This window comes from Pistacia vera, unplaced genomic scaffold, assembly GCF_008641045.1.
Source record: "Pistacia vera cultivar Batoury unplaced genomic scaffold, PisVer_v2 Contig526, whole genome shotgun sequence".
Classification (NCBI taxonomy): domain Eukaryota; kingdom Viridiplantae; phylum Streptophyta; class Magnoliopsida; order Sapindales; family Anacardiaceae; genus Pistacia; species Pistacia vera.
In genome coordinates, this window is record NW_022196364.1 from 808819 (window position 1) to 824692 (window position 15874).

General features: G+C 31.7%; 1 long non-coding RNA gene and 1 pseudogene across 2 annotated transcripts; both read left to right on the top strand.

Moving 5' to 3' along the window:
- Positions 1–15874, top strand: part of LOC116107038 — a 41803-nt pseudogene that overhangs the window by 23900 nt on the left and 2029 nt on the right.
- On the top strand, positions 14691–15847 carry LOC116107073. Of its 2 annotated transcripts, none has more exons than XR_004124396.1 (3): positions 14691–15048; positions 15363–15514; positions 15709–15847. It is a non-coding gene; the product is annotated as an uncharacterized LOC116107073 (long non-coding RNA). The 2 variants fall into 2 exon arrangements; XR_004124395.1 differs by having other exon boundaries at positions 15363–15604; positions 15709–15821.

The window sequence follows — 15874 nt, forward strand, 5'->3', positions numbered from 1 at the left end:
ATTTTTTGATTTTATATTTCTTTTATAATATATTTTTTATGGGGGATATATATTTTAAAATTTTTTTTAATAATATATTTTTAGGTTTTTTTATTTTAAATTTTTATTTTTGATTTTTTTATAATTTTTTAATTTTTTTATAATTTTTATATTTTTATATTTTTATATTTTTTTTGATTTATTAGATTTATTATTTTATTTTTATATTTGGATTTAAAGATTCTTATGTATTTTTTTTTTTTCATTTTTTATTTGTTTGATAAAAGTTTAATATAAAGATTTTATTAATTGCTGGGAAATATGACGGAGGATAACAAGTTATATCGCATACTAACCCAAGACAAACCCGCACCCTTAAATGGGCAAACACTTTTTTTTTTTATATTTCTTTCGTTTCATTGTTTTATAGGTTGTTCTCGGCAGGATAAGCAAGACAATCATGAAGAACTCAATAGCACAAGGCTCACCTTCGATTCTTCTTATAAGAGAATTACCACAATTGGTGGAATTCCCGCAATGGCTTATTCAGTGTTCCACAAACACTTTGGAATTTTTGAGTATTGAAAATTGTTCCAACTTGAAGTCATACCAGAGTCGATGCAAACACTTAGAGTTCTTGATATTAGGAAGTGCCCAGAATTGTCATCTTTACCAAATGATATGAATCGTCTCATCCTTGAGAGAAACTAACAATTGAAGACTGTCCTAAACTGAGCGAAAGATGTCAACCAAAACAGGTGAAGATTGGTCCAAGATTGCTCAATATTGCAGATTAACTAGAGGGAAAGATTATCAAATCAAACCGAAGATTAGGTATGATATTCAATCTCTCTTTTTCTTTATCATTTAGTAGGTTAATATTTATGAAATATTAATTGCTTTCTTTCATCATAGATCGAATTTTGAAAACATTGAACTAATGATTCTTTGTTTCTCGTTCCTTGTTAAACTCTATTGTTTTATATGTATGCATTGGCCATAAACTTTCAAAATAATAGTTCTCCATCAAGCTCCATGTATGATAATGTGTGTACAGTTGTTATTGTTTGATTTAGTGATGATCTTTGTATTTATGTATGGAAGTTATTAAAATAAAAGTACTTCTCAAATTTTTCTAGTTCTTGTGTATTCAGATTAATATTATCATTAGAGCTTTTATCTTTGCGCTTGCAGATTCAAGGTAGCAATTAAGTGTGGTGGTACACAGTGAGAGTCGACAATATAGTGTATGAAGCCGACGATGGTGGAGCTTCTTTTAATGTGTAAATCCTGAAAAATGGGCACTTAGTAATGTGGGCTTGTTTTTGAGGGACAATTAACACACTCCTCAAAATACCAGCCGAGAAGTGATTAACACTACAACACCAGATCTTTATCAGATAGCAAGATAATCCTTGGGTCACTAGATATGGACGTGGTCTTGAGAATGGTTATAATGTAAGCTTGTTTTTCACTGAAATAATTTATAAAGATCGAACCTCAAGAAAATGGGGGGAATCTTGGAAGATGTGTTTTCGATGTGTATATTCAGGTAAACATTCGGTCATCAAATTGTAATGTAATTGATTTTATGAAAATCTGTGATTTCTATAAGCTGTTATGGAAATTTGCATTAGTTGGTTTGTTGTGGTGAGGGTGAGAGCATTGAACTCAATGTTTCAACAATGGGATGTACAAGCAGACCCAAGATGGTGGAACATAAGGGGAGAGCCCTGCAGTGGAGCCGCTATAAAAGCTAGCTTGGGGACTATAATCTGCTGCAAATGTGACTATTCTTTTGAAATGGCTCAACTTGCCACATCACTGAGCTGTAAACTCTTTTCTCTTACCAAATTTAGGAAAATTTTCATATATTCAAGTTTGTTTAAGTATGGATAGATTATATATACAAGATGAATTGGATGTTTGGGTTAATTTGTGTGGTATGGGGATGATTTTGAGTTATTCATAACTTTTATTGAATTGTTTATGCTATAAGGTAGATTATGTTTATGCTTTAGATGGATCTTAACTTGGTTAAAACTTTCCCTAGAGTTGTGTATACAATTTATCCTTCAAGTGTGTATTTTTCCAAAGCCAAGAGAGTTTGCATTTGCAATCAGATCAAATTGAGGAGACATGATTGAAACTTGTCTTTATTTTTGGGGAGTGTATTGCACAGACATAAAAGAGTGATTCAGGGAGAACTAGTGGCTTTGCAATTTCTGACAAATTTGATGGATTTTCCCATTCATTTCCCTACGTTTGATTTGTATAAGTCAAATTTGACCTTCATCGTTTCAATTAATAGACATTATATAGTTTTCGTTTAACATTGTATAGAATCAAATGAAATTACTTACATTGGTTTGTGCCTGCATTTATTGAAAATTTATCTCAATTGAAGTATTGTAAGATTGAAAAATATCCTTATGATTGAAAGCCTAGTTTGATTATATATGATTTATTTGGGTACTTGAGTTTTAATTATAACTTTTTTTTCATGTGCCAGGGAGGTTGGCCACAGTATACTTTCTGCTTTCTAGGCCTCTCCCAAAAGAGCTTGGAAATCTAAGAACTTAACTTTTTGTAGATGTGCAAACTTTCTCCTTTTTCTTATTTTTTTTCTTTTTTTTTTTTTTTTTGGTAATGATTGGTTTTATACTTATGAGGGTTTAGCATGTTGCCAACATGTAGTTACTTGTTAAATAGAAAATTATGTTATAATTATCAATTAGTTGTTGACTAAGACTAATAATTAGTCTAATGGATTTTGGCGCTAATGCTCAAATTGGGCTGGGTTATAATAGAAAAAAAAAAAAAAAAGAGTATTCAATTTAATAATTCAACCTATTTCTGATTACATAAATCTTGTGAAGATGAAATCATGCATATTTAATTGGAGAGAATATATCCTTTAAGTGAAATATTTATTTATTTGTGAAATGTGATAATAGTCAAAAGTTATAATACTAATCCCGAGATTTAATTAAATAATAAAAATTCTAAAATCAAGTTGTAAGTGTTATAATAAACAGTTGGAGGGAGTAAATATTTATTAAAACCGTAGTCGTAATAATAGTTAAATTTTAACAACTTTCAATGGTATAGGGAGTTTTGTTGTTTACAAAACCTCCGAAAATTTGTTGCTATTACATCAAAAAAAATTTGTTCAGATTTTGCAGGCATATATAGTGAATCACCAAGTATGCCCAAAATCAACTATCAACGCTCAAATTGATTCATCATCTTCTTCTTCTTCATCTTTCACTCATTATGCATTTGTTCATCGTTTTCTTCATCTTTCAAAAATCAACTGCTCAAATTGCCACTACTGATCCTATGGAAGGTACATTCTCTTATCTTGCTGTAACCAAAAATAATTCTCAAAAGTGCATTTTGATTTGATTAAGCTCTAGTTATCTATATATGAAGAAACTGTTCTTTTTTTAAAGGGTTTTTTTGGGTATTTCATTAATTTTAAACAAATATATCTATTTTTTTTTTCAAGTTAATTCTTTCCGGTTTTTACGTAGAACTCAAAACAAGAAGTGAATCACTAAGGCATCTCCAACCCAGCTAAAATGGTGCAAAAAACACCAATTTAGCGTGGGTTGGCAGTCCAACCGCGCTAAACACTGCGCCAAAATGGCGCGGGTAATGTAGCTGACATAAAAAAAAATTTTTTAATTTTAGTTTTTTTGTTTTTGTTTTAATTTGTTAAGTTAATTGAGTATTAAATTTGAGTATTAAATTTTTATACCAAAAAATCACACCAAATTTGAGTATTGTATTTAATTATTGATTATTATATAATAATAAATTTATAATAATGATATAATTTAAAAATGATGAAAAATTAAAAATAGAACTTATTCAATGCAAATATTAAACTACAATAACTCAAAAAAAAATGAATGTTTATATTAGATGTAAATGTTTTTATATTAAATGTAATGTTTATTGATTAAATAAATACTTAATTCTATTAAATTAGTATAATTTCAAATAATATTATTTAATAAAATAATCATTCCCAATATTAATTAATATATACAAAATAATAGTGAAATAGATTAATTGTTGATTATTACAATAAAAGAAAAAAAAAGAATATTCTAAAAAATATTCTAGGGAATATTATAGGGAATATTCTTTTGGTGTAATATTTGTGTTGTGGGTTGGAGATGGAATAGTGTTTTGCACCAAATTTTGCACCAATTGGTGCAATTTGCACCAAATGGTGCAATGGGTTAGAGATGGTCTAAGTATGCCCCAACTTATTCTTAAACGTACTCATTTGTAAACTCTTATCCCAAATTAACCTTAGTGGTGTACTTCCAAAGAGATGGGGGGTTATTTAGCATTCTTGTAATCCACTAGCCCATTGGTAAAATAGATATCACTACAAAAAGCCAAGTAGATAGAGGCTAAAGAATAAGAATCAGCTATACCTAATTCAATGTGCATCTAATTTAATTCTTAAACCTAAAGCCAAAACGTAAAAATCAATAAATACCTCTTAAAACATGATCAATGGAAGTTTCTTCACAACGCCATTTCTTCTGATAATTTCATGATCCATTTGGATTGATACGGGTTAATTTGAAAATTTTCTTTATTGAGTGGTGTTGTTAAAAACCTAGTAAATATTTTTATAAGCTCCATTATTAATTAAGTTTATTAGAAAAGTAATCTATAATATGTAATAAATCAATTCCAAAATTACCCGTATTCTTAATCTGCCGTTCTATTTCATTTTCAAAAGGGAGAGTAGAGAAGTTAGATTTTGAAAGAATATCTGATTGTTTAATTTCGCTTCCTGTTAGATCTTCAAGCTCAGTTTGCAATGATCATCTTGCCCATCAACACAGCCTCATCTCCAAGTTTACAGACAATTTAAGTTAGTATTGCAATGCTATGAGGTGTTCTTATGTGTTGGTGTGCGCTTTTTTTTTTTTTTTTTTTTTAATACTGTTTTCCTACTTCTTCGGGATTTGAGTTTCAACAACTTAATTCGTCAATCCAAGTGCTTTATTCAGTGTCCATTCTCTACTCACTTGTAAATATTATTGAAAGCCTCCTCTATCGATTCTAGATTTATGTACTTTGTATTTAAGTTAGTTTTGTTCTTATTTCAGATTTTCTCTGATCCTTGTTCTTTCATAAATGTACATTCACTTGTTTTTTGCTTCTCTCACTAGGTTTCTTGGAAACAATAGCCTGTCAGGAACCTTCCTCAGCAAAATACTCTATATCTTCAAAAACATGTAAGCCTTAATTTCTGTTATCTTGAGAATTATGCCCTATTATATCTTGTCTAGTTAGATGGATGTTATATGTCCATTTTGTTGTATCTGCCTTGAAACTTTAGAGGCTCCAATTTGAAGAGTGGAGAGGTATGGTGACACATGTTCATTAATAGATTAATAAATACTTCATACAAAGATTTTTCCATGCACATGAAGAAGAATGAAAAGGGACTAGTGCTCCTGATATGTATCTTGGAAATAGGCCACCCCATTTAAAATTCGAAAATTTAACTATATTTAGTTGTAATCACTTTTTTGTGACAAGTAATTGATGAAAGCAATTGAAAATCTTGAGTGATTTGTTCCTTTTTAGATTTGTATGTTGGTGCATATGATTCCTTCAACTGGTGCTTAATATACTCCTGCAGAGATTTATCTACAATTATCTATCAGGAACTTTTCCATCGTGGGTGACTACAAGTTCAAAACAGCTGTATGTCTCTTGAACCATAATAACTTCGTTTTCCATCTTCATTTCTAAAAATCAAACATTGCTTTGGACCTAGGCATTGTGGAGCTCAATAATCCTCTTTCCTTGTTTGTTAATAGATTATAATGTTTTACATGATTGTATGAATTAACCAATAATCAAATTTATGACAATCATGCCAGTTCAAAGGAACCAGATGACAGTATGAGAAATTGTTAGTATTCATTTTCATGGCCTACATAGCACTTTAGTGACTCAGTTTTTCTTTATCATGTGACTTATCAGAATACTTAACAGCGCCTGACTAATTGCCTTGATGCGCTTGAATTTCTGATGTCCAAAAAAATGTCACTTGGAATAACCATTTGGCGTACAATAAAGTCGCAGCTCATTTCTGATGTCTTTCTAACATGGTTGATTATTTATCAGGCTCTGATTTTAATATATACATCTCTAGTTAGTATACTTCAAACTTGAAGTATAATTTATCTTTGCATTGAATTGAACAGGAATCTAGTGGCCAACAATATTCACATTTTGAAAGCTCAAACATCAGGTTAGTTATAGTTTCATTTTGATAAATAAGGTATTAGATTTTATTTTTGAAAAAAGGCTCTACTTAAAGAAAAAAATTACTAGAAATATAAAACCTCGGCCAGGGAATATGCTGCTTTAACAAAGGTAACTGGTAATGTTCTCTGTGCTTGCCAGCAGTCTCCAGGATTGAACTGTCTGCAGAGAAACTTTCTCTGCAATAAGAATGCTCGCGCTGTAAGGTCTTTCTTTCTGATGTATAATTATTTTTCTAAAATTTAGTGTACTACAATTTACCTTTCTCCGTGCATTATTTGCTTAAATATAGATGCTACTGTAGCTTTATAAATTGTTGTTAATTCAGCTCCAGTTGGGATAATAGGACCAATTGATAGCATAGTGTATTTTGCAACTGCAGATTCAAGTTTTGCAATCAAGTGTGGTGGTGAAGAAATGAAGGTTGATTATATAGTGTGTGAGGCCGATGGCTATGATCTTGGTGGAGCTTCTGTATGTACTTGATACCGAAAAATTGGCAGTTAGTGATGTGGGTTTGTTTTCTGATGGACAATTTAACACTCAATGTTCAAAATATTGGCTCACAAGGGACTGGCACGAGGCCCGAAGCTTTATCAGTCTTCAAGGCAATCCTCGTGATCACTTAGATTCTATGGACTTAGTCTGGAGAATGGACTTCACAATGTAAGTTTGTCCTTGCTGAGACAGTTTTTGGTGATCAAGGCTCACAAAAGTGGATGAGTCTTTGAAGGCGTGTGTTTTATATCTATATTCAGGTAAACATTCACTGGAAAGTTTTGGTTTATACCTATTATATATATAGTTTTGACGATTACAATTTCATTGTTTTCTTTCCTAATTGATCCTGTAGGACTCTCAGTTAAAGATTTTGACATATCAACAGGAGCAGGTGGAGAAAGAAAAGCAATTACAAACAAATTTAATGCTAATGTGTCTGAGAACTATCTTGAAAATCACATATTTGGGCTGGTAAAGGGACCTGTTGCCCACTGACGAGGTAGCTATGGGCCATTAATTTCGGCTCAAGTGTCATTCCAAGTAAACTATGAGATTCTTGAATCTTCAATATAGAGAGTTACAATAACTGTGCTTAAATGCTTTCTAATAGACATACATGATTTTTTTCACTCAGATTTCACACCAACTGTTGGTATTGATGAAAGAAGAAGAAGAGTGGGTTGATTGTTGGTATTGCTGTAGCTTTTGAAGTTTGGGTTTGATACTGATGTTTGTAATTCTTCACATGAGGATAAAAAGAGATCATGATGATGCAGAAGGTGAGAGTGCCAAAGAGATTTTTAGAAAATAAAAGGCGTAAAATTTTTGAAACCAAGTTTGTTTTGAAAAAAATGAATTTGCATTTCACTTCAGCATTCCAGAATATAGGGTAGCATAAATGTGATTTGTTTTGGTGCGACGAAGAAACATAAAATAACAGATATAACATCTCATCCTTATAACCGATACAAAATATGGGCTTCTGATATCTAATTTCAAAACTAGGAATAGCATATTCCATGAAATAGGCAAAGCTTCTGTTGTAATTCATCTCTTGGCATGTAAATCCTCAACGTTATGTATTCTTTTATCGTGTCAATATGCAGTGCTAATTGGAATAGGACCTAAACTAAAAATTTCAGTTATGCTGAGTTAAGGTCTGCAACAGAAGACTTCGACCGTCCAAATAAGCTTGGCCAGGGAGGATTTGAACCTGTGTAATAGGTAACTTTTATATCTTACATTTACAAGTTACAAATGATAAATAGTACACTGGGAACTTGGGTTGAAATGTTGTATAACAGGAAAAATAGGTGAATTTTAGCTTTTGGATACTCACCAAGGATGGAGCAGCTATGATTATGTTAATAAATCTGGTGCTAAAGGTACACTTTCTGATGGAATGGTAATAGCTGTGGAGCAACTTCACTGGATCCGCCCAAGGCAAAAATAAGTTTTAATGAGATTGCTACCATAATTGCATTGCAACATCGCAATCTTGTGAAATTAGATGGTTGATGCATCGAGGGAACTAGGCTCCTCCTTGTTTATGACTATCTTCAAAACAAAAGTCTTGATCAAGTATTGTTTGGTATGAAGATGCTAATTGATGATCAACCTTAGTTTAAAATTTTCTACTTTGCTTTTCTTGCAAGCAACTCCAAATTAGTGCATGTGATTTCTCTCGGATGATTTACTACAGTTATAATCAATAAATTTGCAGTACAAAAAAACATTTGTGATGACTTTCAAATGTTTTAATATATAAAGAGAAGAGTAACAGTACAGTCACCTAACACTGCTCACTAACTTTCTCTCACTACGTCACATGTCAGTGCACAATTCGTCAATTCACAATTCGTCAATTACATGGGTTTTGCCTGTCCAATAATAGGTTCTGTCTAACCAAGTAATCATAAACTCCCACATGGGGTTAGTAGAGGGATTAGTGAGAATGATTAGTGGGTTAGTATTATTGTAAAGAGAAATATTGCACGCTCTGTAAAATGTATCTAGTACAAGAGTACGGAAATGATTTCCAAAGAGCTGTGATACATTATTTTAATAAGCTCCAAGTCATTCTGGAGATAAATTATCGGGGATTTTCAATTATCAACGTTAATATTAAAAATTGGACAATGTTCATTACTTCGGAAAAATCATTTATCGGTTAGCAATCGATATTCTTTATCTTTTAAGAAGTATCGAAATTTCCCTTATTGGCAGTGATAGTGATATGTGTTAGTGTTCATGTATTTTTTTAGATTTTTATCACTTACCAAATTGAGTGAGTTTATTTTTCTGAATTAAAAAGCAGCCACACCATTGCAGGTGGCCATTAATTTCTGTTGGCTTGAAGTTAGATTGTTAAAATTTCAAATTATATTTTAATTTATTCTCCACATCCTTGTATGTGTTTAAACCTTTTTTTATTGAAACTTAATTTTTTATCTAACATAAATTTATTATAATTGTAAAATATATATTTAGGCCCTACAAAATAAAGATCAATGTTTAATTGTATGGTTCGGAGAAAAAAAAAGGGATGAATTACATTTTTTCACCTTATGTACGTATAAGATATCAAATATTAGATATTGCTGTAACATCACAAAATAAGAAACTTAAGTTAAGGGTAGATACTTTAATATTGTATTTAAGAAATATATATATATATATATTTCTCTTAATTACCTACCTTAATAAATATTGAAAATGTTCTTAAATTGAACAATTTAAAACATGTATCCCTTTTGTCATTTCATGAAAATATTGTATTTAATTAATAATGCCTCTATACACACTGATTATAATGGCATATATTCAATTTTCCAATCCGTCAATTCATTTTCTAACTTATAAATTCATGGTTATTATTATGTTGACATACACGACTTGAAATTGGTATTATTGGATTAGGCCTGAAGCTTTAACTGATTGAATAATACAAAATAATTTACCAATAATATATATATGATCCTTTCCACATAAACTTTCTCTATAAATCAAATTTATTTATATATAAATTCATTCACATAATATTACTTTTGAATAAGGAAGATTCACCGTATTATCTCAAATGTTCTCCATTCTATCTATTTTTACTCTAATTTTCTTGTTTTAATCTTCTCCCCCCTATCCTACTAACATGCGTATAGTTTGATTAGGAATTGTATGATGATCAAAATTGTTTTATCAAATTAATCAAAAAATTTCGATAGGAAATTTGGAAGAAACTGTTTTGAAGGTTCTATATCATCCATATTCTCTAAATTGACCCCATTGATCATAGTGTAAGTATAACATATCATATAAACTCTCTATAAAGTTAATTCAAAAGGTTAAAGTGACGACAATGTCATTAGTGATATTTGAATTGATTATGTAGATAAATCACTCCTATAAATAATGTGAACTCGCCTCTCCATTTAATAAAAAATACGAAGAATTTGATAATTTTGTAACTTACACATACTCCATTATGTAAATCCATTTTTATTGAAAAGTTGGTCTTTTTATGAAAATTTCACTTGAATGAATTAAGTTCATATACTGTAGTTTAAGTATAATATATTCCAAACTTATGAAATTAGAATCCAACTGTCATGTTTAATTTCTGAAATGAAGAATTAGTTGACAATAGTAAAAAGTTGGTCACCTAATTGCAATCCCGTGATTGATGAGTGGGTCTGAATTCTGAACACCGTGGTTGATGAGTGAGAACTGGAAGTAACGAGGCTAGACCGCCAGTGCCCCCTGGAAGTAATGGGCCCCCTTCCCGCGATTAAAAAGTTGAATATTCTTTCATTAATTCCAAGATGATGATATCATTATCACAAAAAGAGCAATCAAACACCACAGGTTAGTTGAATCCAGCGTATACAAACAATCAGCGGTGGAAGAGTCATCTCCGAAAAAACAGGAAATTTGGAGCAAACTTTGGAAGGTCTGAGTAAACTTTCATTAAATCCAAGATGATGATTATATCATCAGAAAAAGAGCCAGTCAAGACCTTAAAAGTGAAGGCCCCACAGTTTAGTTGAATCCAGCATGTGAAAAGTGAAAACACATCAACGGTGGAAGAGTCGTATCGTAAAAAGTCAAACACAAAGGCGAGAAAATGAGGAAAAAGCAGGCGTGGAACCCGAGATGACCAAGTTGCATTTTCAGTGAGGACAATACTACGCATTCTGATTATATTGTTGACATTAATCTGTCAAAACATTCTGCAAGAAATTTGAACGAAAATCTGTACCACCATTCTTTATAACTTGACCTCATCGGCCATATTTGGAGTATAACTAACTCAGATAAATTTCTCTCTAAAAAGTAAGTTAAAAAGTTGAAGTGACACCATTTCATATAGTGATGTTTTAATTGATTGTGTAAGCAAATCACTGTAAAATAATGCCAACTCATTTCTCTATTACGTAAAAAATATGAATTTGTAACTTATTGAATAATTTCAAATTAAAAATAACTTCTAAATATCAAAATGTGTCATGTGAATGATAGCAAATGTTTTCTTTAGATTTATTGGATTTAAGCATTGGATATTTGTGACTAGTCTGTAAGAAATTTTTATTGTGTAGACAAATCACTGATTAAAAAATGTAATATGAAAAAGTTAATAATTTTGTAACAGACACATATTTATTATTTTGAAAAAGTTGTTTGAATTTGAAAATTGTTATAATATTATTTTTAATATTTTATATTTGTTAATTTATAAAAACCTTCTACAGTAAAAATTTTAAAATTAACAAAAATATTCCTACTCTCATTAAATGTCGACAATCGGCCATGATTGCCAAGAAATAAGGACGAGTGAAGATATTTTCAGCAATTCATAAACTTTATTGTTAAGGGTATTTAATCAAATTAATAAACCTAAATATTTTAAATTAAATAAATAAGACTAAATTTTAAGAGCAGTGAAAACAAACATAAATTTTCTCAATTATAAATAATGTTAAATGAAGTAATGTTTTAATTGTTAGGTTTAGGATTATAAAAATCAGAGAAGGAATCGTGTTCTTACTTAGCCTTCCACTTTAAAATTAGAACGGTGGTGATGAACCCACCTGGCATGTTCGTCCGTTCACAATGCACCAGAAAAAAAAAAAAAAAAATCCTTATAATTATTTTTTTGGCCATTTGAATTTATAATTTTTAAGGTACAAATAAGTTGTATTTAATTATTTTGAGTCTTGTCTCCAATACAGCATACAATTAATTATTAATTAAATTATATGGAATTTCATTCATTAATCCCAAGATGATGATGCATCATTCATCACAAAAATAGCTAATGGAGACCTTAAAAGTGATGCCCCACAGTTTAGTTGAATCCAGCGTGTGAAAACAAGTCAACGGTGGAGGAGTCATTAGTCATAACTTAATTAATAATTATATGGGTCAGTGAATGATTAATGCCACGTGTCTCTTGCCCGATCTATTCATACGTGTTCAATTCCAATGGTTTCATACAGTAACAAACAAGCTTGGAAGTTGCAGATGCGACGTGTCGTAAATTTCCTTTGGTCAAAGTTATGGTGTAATGCGTGTGGAAGCGTATGGTCCAATAATTAATTCAATAAAGAAAAAGATATGCAGATGCGCTTATCATTATTTCATACAACAACTCTGCTTCACTACTTCACAAACACAAAATCCTGCAATTTCTTTTCTTTCAAAGATATGGCAGAAACAATCGTCTCTGTATTGCTGAGGAACTCTTGGGTAAGCTATTCTCCCTTGCTTCCAATAAAATGCGCTTGGCATGGGGTGTCCAAAAAGATGCACAGGAGCTTGTTGAACCTTAACCATTATCAAAGCTGTCCTTAGATGCTGAGGACAAACAGATTCATAATGAGAAGCTCAAAGTTTGGCTGGGAAAGCTTAAGTATATCTGCTACGATGCCGAAGATGTTTAGACGAGATTGGGTGGAAGATTTGCGTGAACAGTGGTGAATAGTCAAAGTAGTACTAGAAAGGTACGCCGCTTTTTTTTATCTTCAAATTCAATTGCATTCCGTTTTACGTTGGGGCATAAAATCAAGAAGATCAAAAAGAGGTTAGCAAAAATAGCAGTTGATAAGGATAATTTTAATCTCACTGAGAAAGTTGATAGCAATCATGTTATTGGTTGGGAGAGGAGAGGAAACTCACTCATTTGTGCGTGCTTCAGATGTTTTGGTAGGGATAAAGATAAAGAGAAAGTATGAAATTACTATTACGTCCAAGGATGGCCATGAAAATGTTTCTGTCTTCCTATTGTTGGGATAGGAGGCCTAGGAAAAAAACAACTTGCCCAATTGGTGTATAATGATAAAATGGTAAAGAATATTTACATTGACAATGTGGGTATGTGCGTCAGATGAGTTTGTTTTAAAAAAACTACTAATTGACATCATCCAATCTGCAACTGGGCAAAAAACATTCACGAGAAATAGCAGTTGCAAAGATTCTACGTGAATCTTAGGCTATGAAAAATATGTTAGTTTTGGATGATGTTTGGAATGAAGATTAGGGTTGTGGGGGAATTAAGAAATTTATTGATAGAATGTGTAGTGGAAGTAAAATTATTGTAACTACACGTAGTGATCGTGTTGCCTAATGGCCACTGTAACATACAAAGTTAGAAGGTCTTTTCTTGACGAGCTTGTTAGTGTTTGTTAAATATGCATTAAAGAAGGGCAAGAAAAAAACATCCCAACCTTAGGAAATTGGAATAGAAATTGTAAAAAAATGTGGAGGTGTTCCATGGCAGTAAGAGCGTTAGGAGGTCTACTTATTCCTCAACTTGGAACGAGACTGGAAAAATTTGAGGGATAATGAGATTTGGATGTTGGATCAAAATGAAAATAACATTTAAATGCTATAGAATAAGTTATAATCATCTGCCACCTCACTTGAAAACAGTTTTGCTTATTCTTCCATTTTTCCAAAAGACCATTCTTTTTATAGTGGATTTGGTTCAGTTTGGTTGACCCATGGGCTTTTCAATCCCACAGGAAAATCAAGATTGGAAACTATTGGTATGCATATATAAAAGAATATGTCGAGATCTTTTTTCCAAGATATTGTACAACTTTCTGAGATTTGTACTGTTTTAAAATTCATGATTTATGCATGATCTTGCCACATCATTGATGAGAAATGAGTGCTTAATAGTGAAATCCACTAACCAAATTTGTACAAAAAGACATCGACACTTAATTTCATTTGTTGATGCACCTATAATAGATGTTCCCACATTTACCTAACTGGGTCATTGAGAAGCATTACTTTTTTCCAATACGGGTGAAAGCACTGGCCAATCATTTTGGAAATAATCGTCTCAAGGTGCAAATTCTTGCGGATGTTACACTTACAATTTTCAACTAAGTAGAGTAGTGCCTAAAAAGATTGGTAATTTGAAGCATTTGAGATGTTCTTCATCTAGGATAACCCACAAACCCTAAAAAAGACTCCAAGTTCCATTTACAAGCTACAAATTTGCAATATCTATCACTATGGGTTGTGAGGAATTAAAGGCGTTAACAAGAGAGTAAAGTACTTAATTAGTCTTAGATGCTCTTGTTAACTACGATACAAAAGCATCTACACACTAATGGTATGGTTGCTTGAATTCTTTCGAAGTTGGGGATTTCAATTGCAATAATTTAGAATATTTGTTTGAAGATATTGGTCACCAAGAGTCCTTCAAAGTCTAAGGATTTCTAAATGTCCAAGACTTATATCATACCACGCGGTGTGAGAAGCCTAAGCTCTTAGAGATCTTTTTTGGTAAGTGTGAAAGGCTTAATCTTGATTTGAGCATGGGATCGGATAAGCAAGACAATCATGAGAAACTGTAGCGCATGGCTGCCAAACTAATAAGAGCAAGCAACAAGTAGAGCAGGATTCACAATGTTTTAATAAGCACCAATCGTTCCTGGGGATACATTGTTCCTGAATCCTCAATTCTCCAAATCAGTAACTCTTGAAGATCTTAATGATTGTAGCCATTTTTGTAGGAAAAAAGGATTTGCAACTTGATTGGCCTACCCAGTTCAATATATGCTTAGGAATTGTGAGAGATCTAGCATATCGTCACGAGGATTCAAGGCCAAAGAATATTATACATCGAGATGTCAAAGCAAATAATATTTTACTCGATGCAAAACTCTACCCCAAGATATCAGATTTTGGATTGGCAAAGCCATATGATAACACGTAAACTCACATCAGCATAAGAGTTGCAGGGACCACGTAAGCTCCTTCAATCATTTTTTGACTGTCGTTCTTCCTTAATACTTGTAATGTCTTGCAGAGTATTATATGATGTAAGCTATACGCGCTATCTTGGAAGTTATCAACAATACCTAGTAGATTTTGTTGTATAGTATTTCAAAAACTCAACATACATGTATTGATAAAAATGACTGAGAGCAATACATGTATGTTGAGAGAACTATTTGTGTTATCTTTGATTGTCACATAGTGATTGACGTAAAATCTTTGGAGGGCACTAGATTTGTGATTGTATTGTTTTGTTATTATTCAAGATTTGCTAAATGTTATAGGTTTTCACATTGCTATGGTGAGTGGGCACATGGGATACGGTTGATCATTAAATTCAGTTTGATGGCAATATCGAGACTTGACTTTTGGATGTCAACCATGAGAAACACTTAATTATCTTGCAGTGGTTATCTGGCACCGGAGTATGCAGTGCGTAAGTATTGTTGTTGCTTTGGAGATTATCAGTGGAAGAGCAAACTCTAATACTAGCTTGGATAATGAAAAGATTTATCTTTTTGAATGGGTTAGGAAATAAATTTGAATTTTGTTTTGTTTTGTTTGCTTTCTTTTATGATCCATAGTCAAGAAAAATACATTTCTTTTGAATTGTCTATATGCTATTTCCAGGCTTGGAGTCTTCATGAAAGTAACAAAAGTTTGGGGTTGATAGATCCCAAATTAACAGAGTTCAATGAAATCAAAGTCGTTTGAGTAACAGCAGTTGCTCTCTTATGCACTCAAGCATCACAAGACAACAATGTCACGCATTCTTAGCATGCTCGCTGGAGACGTA